This window comes from Jatropha curcas, chromosome 3 (assembly GCF_041381405.1).
Source record: "Jatropha curcas cultivar XTBG-Jc1 chromosome 3, XTBG_Jcur_1.0, whole genome shotgun sequence".
Lineage (NCBI taxonomy): Eukaryota > Viridiplantae > Streptophyta > Magnoliopsida > Malpighiales > Euphorbiaceae > Jatropha > Jatropha curcas.
The window spans coordinates 7,418,370-7,428,759 of record NC_143153.1 but is presented as its reverse complement, the minus strand read 5'-3'; the positions used below and the strand labels follow the sequence as shown (position 1 = coordinate 7,428,759).

The following is a 10,390-nucleotide window of genomic DNA, read 5'->3' as shown; positions in this document are numbered from 1 at the left end:
GTACAATTTGCTAATTGTACATTATTTTGGATTATAGAATGATAAATATTAGAAGCATAAATGTAAAATGGAAAAAAATAAAATTTCATGCAAGTAATTTATTAGTTGTGCATATCAATATGTATTTTCATTCTTAATATATATATATATTATTATTATTATTATCAAGTATAATCTCAAATGTTTACGAAAGATGTCTAGTAAGATGAAACAAAAATGAAAATAAGAAATGACACTATTATAAGTTTTACTATCATTTGTAGAAATAGAGTGTGTATGAATTTTTTTATGCAGGTCATATTATGCATGACTTGTTTTTGCTATTGCATGCCTTGATGAAAGACTTCGCATGATACTTAAGAAGATACATTTTAACATTACAACATTTTTAGCATACTAAATGAGATACAATTTTGTAAATGAGATGCATTTCACAATCATTTTATTATACAATTTTATTATTTTTTAATGATGTTATAAAAGATTATTTTATCATTTAATATTACTTCGTCCATCGTGCGAATGGTTTCTAACATTAGTAATATATAATCCCTAATTAAGATGAGACAAAACTTTTACAATAAAATTATAATTTTAATTAACATTAGTAATATATAATCCCTAATTAAGATGAGACAAAACTTTTACAATAAAATTATAATTTTAATTAAGATATAATAAACCTTTTAAAATAGGCGCAATTTTAAAGTTTCAATTGGTTTAGAACTTCTCAATCAGGTATATTAAATTTTTCATGTTGTTAAATTTATAATTAATTTATATATTGTTAAAAAAATTTATTTTTAATCAATAGAATTTAGATTTAAATAGAAAACCAATATAACCAATCATATTGAATTAATTTATTATTTTAACCATGAAATTAAAATCTTTAAAGATATTTTTATCCATCTCTAAATTTAGTGAGAGCATTTTTGATAATTTTAATATTTCCCTCCCTGTCTCATTATATATATATATATATATATATATATATATATATTAATAGCAGATTATTTTTTAAATTAATTTTAAAGATATGTTTACTATATTTACAAAATAGTTAAAATTGTATTTTTATTAGGTGTTATAAGATTAACTCAAATTTCAAAACTTTTAAATAAATGAATATTGTACTTTCCAAGTTCCATATCCATCTACACACACCGCCACAGTCCTACCCATCACTTCGCAGCAGCAACGTATTCAAGTGTGTCTTGAATTACAGGCTTCTAGACTGATATGACCTTGCCATCCTCATTTTATATTAGAGACAAACGACTCCATCCACTGGGAGGAAACAATTGTCATTTTCTATACGAAAATACAGAAATCTGTTCTTGCTTAATCTTTTATTCTTTTGTCATTCATTTCCATGGATACCTCCAAATTAGCGGCTTGCAGAATGTCCCTTGCCAAATTAAGAAAACTATTGCGTATGTATGACAAAAACCCTGCCGTGTAAATTTGACTCTACATTTTAATCGATTTTTTCTGTGATCGTAAATTTTGTAGAGCTTTAATTGTTATTTTGTATTTTTATTTTTTAATAATAATTATATAAATAACTTTATAAATTCAATCATGATTATGTATTTATATTTTATCATTTTATTAGTAAAATAATAATTACTAAAATGTAAAAATATAAAATTATTATAAATCCCCAAAATTTGAGAGGGCACAGAGAAAATCTTGAAGACGTATGGTCAAGTTTATGCATAAGGCTTATGACAGAATCCTAATCAGTTCAAAGATCTATAGGACGTCATCCCTTATGTCATCACTTTCCTTTCTTTTCTTTTTTTTTCTTTTTTTGTTTTTTTCTTCAAAGGCCCACCTAAACTTTAAAAATTAATATCCTTCTTTTATCTATTAAACCTTAGAATTTTTATCTTTGTACATTAGCTCCTTGAACTTTATTTATTAAAATACACATTGATAGTTGCTTATTCAAAAGATCTAATCAGTGAGAGTAGCTAATAAAAAAATAATTTAATAGAAGTAAATGGTAAAAATTTAGTAATACATATTAAAGTTAATCTAATTACATATATTAAAATATAAAAATTAGTGGATGGTTACTATACTACTACTCCACTGTTATCCTTGTTCTGTATCTATTAGTGTATAATGAGAATTTAAGTGGTTGACTGTTATACATATTTTCCTTAACATTTTAATAAAGTATGATCAAAATTAATTGTAGTTATTATGATGTGTTAGTGCACTTTTACAAATTTGCTATAACTTTGTGAAGTATTCTGTATTTCCTATTTTAACCAATAAATAAATAATACTTATTTTTAAAACATTTACCTCAAATGTTTTTTGAGGGCAAAGGATGGAATTTTTATAGAATAGAAAGAGAGGCTAAATCAGCCAATACAGAATCAGATTAGAAACAAGATCTGTGCTTTTGATTTTCTATAATGTAAGATATGCAAAATACCTAATAGATAGTGAAAATAAACTAAAATAAATATTGGGTTTATTGACAATAATTTAAGATTATTGATACTTATCATTACCTCCTTTCTGCTCCATATTTTGTCACATTTGAAATTTCACGTTTCTTAAGAAAATCATTAAATTTGTTTAAGTTATAATAAATTATGAATAAATTGACTATATTACCCTTAATTTAATACTAATTCTCTAAGAAAACTATTAAATTGAAATAATAATTATTCGTCATATATAAGGGGTAAACATGAAAAAAAATATTTGTTACTCTTTGAAATCACAAATGTGATAAGTATTTTAGAATAAATTATTTTCTCAAATGTAATAAGTTTTGTGGAACAGATGTAGTACTAAAATTAGGAATTAATACTCCCTACATATACAAATAAAAATTATTTAAGATTTTTGCATGGTGGTTACGAGAGCAATTAATTTTTCTTACTACATCTATTTTATAATATTTTTCACATTTAGAATTTCACGTTCCTTAAGAAAACTATTAAATTTGTTTAAATTACAATAAATTATTGAGTAAATTAACTATATTATCCTTAATTTAATACTAATTTTCTAAGAAAATAGTCATATACAAAGGATAAACATGGAAAAAATAGCGTTTATTACTCCTTGAAAACATAAATGTGACAAGTATTTTGGAACAAACTATTTTTTCAAATTTGACAAGTATTATAGAACAGAGGTAGTATATTATAATAAAAATTTATTAATTTGACTAAATTATCTTTTATTTCACATCATTAATAATTAATTATATTTAATATATATAGGGGTAAAATTGAAGAAAAAAAATTACTCCCTAATATTCTCAAAACACGGTATATTGATGTACATAAAAAAAAGTGCAAGACGACTTGGTATATTTATGCACGGAAGGAGTAATATATAGTATTCATAATAATTGGTCTGGTTGAATATTAATAGTGGATTAATGATGCTACTAAATGCTCATGTCCACTACCTATGAAAGGATCGAAAACAACCTTAGAATGAAAATCTGAAGACTTTTCATTGTATTGGAATTTCTGTCTTTAAAGGGAGAATTGCTTAAAACAAAAGGGCGCCTGTACACAGAATCAAAGTTGGCCATGTTTAGATCTAATGATAGTGACTCGATCCTCATCAACCACATCAAAAGTTAAATTTCTAAATTAAATTATCTTATATGTTTTGTTGTAAATGCTTAAGTTGATTGAAGATATTGATAATTTAGTTTTTTTTACGTTTATATATATATATATTATTTTAATTATCCAGCATTTGAATTCCACTGCCTCAATTAATCCGGAGATAGACCTATAAAGGAGGCTCTTTACTTTTGATTTGAACTTGAAACCTTTGATTAAGGGAGAATGGATCTCTACCATCACATCTCACCCTTCGAAGATTCTAAATTTATATATTTTAATACATAATTTATCGTTTAATTTCATTCTTCAATTTGACTATCTAATTTGATTAAGCATGATTGTATGAAGAGAGAAAAGAGATTCGGATCTTAATATACCAAAGGATGAAGGTGAGTGTGACAATGGATCTAGTGCTCTTGATTAGATTAATAGTGTTGATGAAGTGCCTGTGAACTCTAGCCGTGCACTCCTTTGATCAGTTAAGAAGTGCCTTTTTGCAGCTGAATTATTTAACTTAAATATACTTTCAATGAACTCTAACTAAAATTTATTATTTTACTTTATTTTTTATGATTTAAATTTCTTACCGATATTAGTTAGGATGTTGTTAAACGATGAGTTTTTTTGTTAACTTAATCATAAGAGAGAATATAGGCTCAACGAAATAATATTTTATTCATTAAATCGGGTACAATCTGAAATTAAAGTGTTATTGTGACTAAAATTGAAGTTCTGTGTACTAAGAGAAGAAAATTAGATTTAGAGTATAATTAAAACTATCCACAAAGTTTGAGATTATTTTAGTAATTTAGCCTCATAAATTTATGAGGATGTCTTAGGCTTCATTTGGTTTAGCGATTCATATCAGTTGATAGTTGATAACGGTTACTGATAGCTGGTAGCAAATAACTCATAGTGGTTAGTTAATCATTGTTCATGTTTGGTAAAATTTTGGTAGCAGTTACTTTTAAAATATAAAATAATTATTAAAGGCATTTAATTATTTTTATATATTATGATGTATTATGTATATATGTATAATTTTTAAAATTTAAAGTGAATCTATTATTTTTATTTTAATATATTATATAAATAAAAATATCAATTAAAATTTTAAAATAATATTTAAAAATTTTATTTTTGAGTAACTATAAAAAGATATCATAAAAATATTAATTTTCAAAAAATATTATTTGCAACTATTTTGATGATGTTAACGTGGTTCAAAATAATATAAACAAATGCTTATAAAAAAAATTTCATAATATAGCTATTGAAATCAATAGCTAATTGAAACTTCTATCAACTATTGATTGTCGATTAAAAAGCTTATCAAATACCTATAAGGTAGCTGTCAAATACCTATAATGTAATTGTCAAATAAAAAAATAAATATCAACTAAATTAGTTGGACTAAACGTCCTTTTGTTAAAGTCTTTGCTTAGTTTACTCTTGTTTATTTGTTACTCCAACTTGATTAGATTGACCTTGACTCTTATTTTTTATTATTTAATTTCTGCCACATGGAATGGTAAATATTTCAAAGCTTAAACCAATAAATAAAATTGAGATTATGGTTAAAGGGGCCGGTAGAAAGCCGAAATAACTAGTCATAGTCGGTATTAAGGAGCTCACAAAAAAAATTTTTTTTTAGATATACTCGTTAGGGAAAAACACTTTCCTAAGATAAATTTTTTGATTTTGGTTCAAATTTGGTGTGAGGCACTATTGCTCTTACATTGTCAAATTAGGGTGCAACAGTAAAATTAGCTAACTAGTAACAAAATAAACTTCTAACTAGTAAAATTAGTTATTTTAATAGCTGTTAATTATTTTCATAGATTCTGCTATCTAACTAGTATTTCATCAAACGTTACATGAGGTAAAATTTTATTGTGACATCCTACTGAGTCGAGTCATTTCATGGAGTCGAGTTGAGTCGAGTTGAACCAAACCCGGTTGGGGTAGAATGGGTTTATAAGTGGAGTTACTTGAGTGAGAGAAAAAGATTAAAGCACATGGGTGAGGATTGATTTGCATTAAAAGATTGAGCTTGGGTATTAAGTTGTAGCCTGTTTACAATTGAGGTACCATTTAGAACTTTTACACACAAAGTCATGGATCTTTTAGAGCCTACCCGTGCATAACCATTTCACTTTCCCATTTTAATGTTTATCTTCATCTTCTTCCTTTCCTCTTCCACCTTCCTTTCAATTTTCATGGTAGTTAAGCCTTAACTTCCATTTTTCTTCTATTCAAGTAAGTAAACCTTCTTGAAGTTCATAATTGAATTATTTGGTGCTATTATTTTAGAATTCATAAGAATTCTTATTTATAGGTGAAGGGAGTTCAAAGAGTGTAGAAAAAAGAAGCTAAAGAGGAGCTCAAGCTTTTGGAGTAAAGGTTTGATATCTCTTGTTATTTTCCATTTTCTTTGCATGAGAATTGTGTGGTGTGTTGCTAGTGAGACAATATTGCTTCATGTTGAGTGGGAGGACTGGTAATGGTGAGAAACAGGGGAGAACAGGGGAGATGTTGAATAAATGAAGTGAATATTGAGTTTATGTTGAAACAGGTTTTGCTGGAAATTTTACCAGTAACTTCATCTTGATTTTGACCCCATTTAATGATGGAATTAGGAAGTGTCATAGAAGAGTTATTTGTTCCTCTATGTGTTAGCTTTACATGGGTTTTTGAATCATCCAAATCGGAGTTGTATATTGAGAGATATGACCAAAAGAGTACAGATAGTGCAGGCTGGAAGCGCGCGCGCGAATTGCATGACGAGTTCGCGTTGCCTTCTCGCGCTCGCGAATTTGAACTACGCGCTCGCGACTTTCACCTGAAACTCTCTGACTCTCACCTGAAACTCTCTGACTCTCATTTGGCACATCTCGCGCTCGCGACTTTGAAGTACGCGCTCGCGACTTGTGCTCGCAAACTCTCTGACTCTCATTTGGCACATCTCGCACTCGCGACTTTGAAGTACGTGCTCGCGTACTTGGCCCTTGGCCTGTAAGCGATCGCGACCTTCATCGCGCGCTCGCGAATTTAGCCTGAGAACTCACTGTCTCTCATTTGGCACTTCTTGCGCTCGCGACTTTCAAGTACGCGCTCGCGACTTGTGCCCGATAACTCACTGTCTCTCATCTAGTGCATTACGCGCTCGCGACCTTGCAAGGCGCGCTCGCGACTTGTATTTTCATGCATTTTTGGACTTCTTTTTCAATGCAATTGTATTCCTTTACTTCACTTATATGCCTCCAATCATTTTAACATCAAATACAACATTAGAACATGTAGTAAAACAACATTCAAGCATGCAAATGATGTGAAATCAAATATACATTATGAATTATGAAGTTATGAACTATTAATATGATGTTGTGTTATATTATTGACATACCAACATTTTGCTCCATTGAGGTTAGGTAGAAACCATGTAGATAAGGCTATGCCGCGACATAGGATAGCAGATCTGCACCTCATACAGTTTGATATTCCGGCTACAGGCCGTTGAGTGGATATGATTATATATGGGCCATAGCAGCCAAGCATACAGTATTCATCCAGTTTCATACAGTTTTTCTTATCACTTCGGTTTCACTATAACCTTATGGAGCCATACAGATATCTTGACATAACATTCCATGAATCATACATTATTACAAACAGTACAAAAGATAATCAAGGTATAATGAAAGGATCATGCTATATGTGCTTATATGTTTAATTATCCATATGCATTTACATGCTTATTTCTATCTATGTATGTGCTTAATTGTTTCTTTATATGTTGAGATATCCACTGAGTTTTATTTGCTCAGCGAGTTACCTGTTTAACTCGCAGGTTTTGAGTTTGGACCGTAGAGAGTCGGCTTACAACTGCTGCAGTTCATCTGTAGAAGACTCAGTCTTCAGGGTAGCTACTCATTTGGATATGTATCTTTGTCTACCCTTTTTATGGCATGTACAGGGCACTCAGTTGGGCCCATTTCATTTTGACATTAGTATCATGTTTTGTAAATATAAATTACATTATTTTTTTTTTTGTATACAACATCAGCATGCTATTATATTCAATACATATCATGATTTCAGCATGTCAGGCCATACAGTCAACCAGTTTGTAGCGTCTCGGTCCGGTTCATTCGGGTTTACGGGTGGACCGGGAAGGGGTGTTACATTTATAAGCCGCTCCCTTAAACTATAGAAACTCTTACAAATTTTATGTCACCAAACTCTATAAATAATATATCACCGACACTTAAATAATATTAGAAATAGTATTTTGACTTACGTCAAAACACTAAACACTGCCTCAAAAGTTGTTGACGAATGGATTTAATCAAAACACTAAACATTGCCTCAAAAGTTGTTGACGAATGGATTTAAACGAGTTTTACCTGTAAAGTTATTTGAATCTTGAAATCGCCAAAGTCTTACTTGTATACTAGCCTTAGCCCAAAAAAAAAATATAATTTTTATTTTAAAGAAATTTAATATTAATATATCTTTTTGTTTTTCAAGTATTTAATATGAAAGTACTAAGAATTCAAGGCGATAATTATATTTTAAAAAATTTATAGTACTTTTTGAATTTTTACTACTTTTTAGTGTATTAACGAACAATATTTTTAATTAAGTACTCAATTTTTTTTAAAAAAATTTAGAGTTAAAGTGTTGAATGCTGATATGAATAACTGAATAGTTGACCGGGACAAGTTGAAGCGAGCATCTCCAATGCTACCATGGATTGTGGCTCATATACCTTAATAAATAGAAGTTGTGGATGGTGATGTGGCTGAATGTGTATTTGTAGATGTTAGATTTTAAAAATAGCTCTCCAATGCATGAAAAAGAAATCAATTTCATCATAAGAAGAAGTTTGAGTACGAAAAAAAGAGCATGCATAAAGAAAAATAAAAAATAAGAAAAAAATGAATAAATAAAAAAAAGCCGAGTCATGCTATCTAACAGACCATCTAAAAATAGAGAGCGTGATAAACATTGTCTTTTTTTTTTTTTAACGCATCAGACTAACAGACAATAGCATTGGAGAAGATTTTTGTTTTTAACTTTTAGTTTTTGGGACGTGCCAAATAAATTAAAGCAATCGATGATTGCATGGAGATGCCCTTGCCCGGTCAACATCCGACATGGACAACCAATAGGAATAAAACACTTGGAATCATATGCAGCCCACATGAAATTTTAACTGAAAAGACGATATTACCTTCCATTTCTCTCGATCACCATCTCCCCCCTCTCTATCTCTCTCAAACTCCAATAACATGATATTTTATTGGCCCTCTAAGTAGGAGTAGCCATGGTTTTGGAACCGTCGATTTCAGTTTCAGAACCGAACCGAAAATTGAAGGTTTCCATTTTGGTTTGAAACCGAACGGTTACGGTTTTGATTCCGGTTCCTTAATGGGTTCAAAATTAATGATTCCAATTGGTTCTCCGATTGATTTTCTGGCAAATCGTATACTTATAAAATTAAAAATTAGAGAACGTTTTTTTTGTTAAAAATTTAAAATTTAAATATTTATGAAATAATTTTTAGAAAAAACTTTAAGAAAAATTAATAAGGGCTTAACTTAATTTATTTGTTTTAAAAAAAGGACTTGAACTTTTCTTTTTTTTGAAAAATGGCTTGAACTTAATTTATTTTTTTTAGAAAAATGCTTGAACGTAACTTTTTTTTTTAAAAATGAAAAGAGTATTTATAGTGAACTTAAAAAATCAACTTTGCACAAATACATTTAAAACTAGCCGTTATATAATTTTTAGGAGGGTTAATTTGAGGATTTCACAAAAATATTTTAAAAAATAAAAAAATTTATTGGAACCAGATGGAATTACTAGTTTCGACAGGTTCTTGGAACCACCGGTTCACAGTTCCTCAAAAGTTAGAAATGGAACCGAACCACAGACTCCCGGTTCTGATTCTGGTTCCTCGCGGTTTCAAATCGGGGGTTCCAGTTTCAAAAACCGTGAAATGGCCACCTCTACGTCTAGGTTCTTTAAGTGTCTTTAGCAATTGACTCAAAGACTAGGGATGTCAATTTTACCTGACCCGGCAGATATTCGATTTGATCTATTCTAGCGGATTTAGATAGTGAATAAACGAGTTTAGATCGGATTTAGGTAGTATTTTTAGTACCCATATTGAGTTTGGATTTAAAGACTCGGGTAACCACTAGCATTAATTGTTTAATTAATATTTTAAAAATATTTAAAATAATATTTCTTAAAAAATTATATATAAACATTTTTTATTATATGAACATTTTCTTGACTCTTAGAGTATCTTTTCACATGTCCACAAGTTTGGTTTGGCTTCTAGACCTCGCAGTGGCGAGTGAAGAATTTTGGTCCTTATCTACTCAATTATTCTCATTAAATTAATATATATTTTTTATACTTTTTTAAAATTTACAATTTTAATATTTTAGATTTTTAATAACTCAATCCTTTAATCTTCGTAAAAGTTAAAAATAAAATGTTATTTTATCACACTTTAGTCTTCAATATTTTAAATTATCTTATATTTTAATCTAATTAATTATGCTTTTAACACAAATTATTAAACTATAAAATATTATAAGTCCTAAAAATTTCTCTTAAAAATTTATATTATTATATAGATTCAGCATTCAGTTTTAACTGTTCGTACCAATCCAATGCTGAAAGTAATTATTAGTAGTTGGTAGCTAATAGCTGATAGCAGTTCAAAATGAAGGTTGTTGTTAGGTAAATATTTTGTTGCA

At 28.8% G+C, this 10,390-nt stretch overlaps 1 long non-coding RNA gene across 1 annotated transcript; it reads left to right on the top strand.

The window, feature by feature from the left end:
* Positions 1-5,797: 5,797 nt before the first annotated feature.
* On the top strand, positions 5,798-7,660 carry LOC149497449 (uncharacterized). Its single transcript, XR_016319937.1, has 3 exons — positions 5,798-5,873; positions 5,953-6,017; positions 7,465-7,660. It is a non-coding gene; the product is annotated as an uncharacterized LOC149497449 (long non-coding RNA).
* The last annotated feature ends 2,730 nt before the right edge of the window (positions 7,661-10,390 follow it).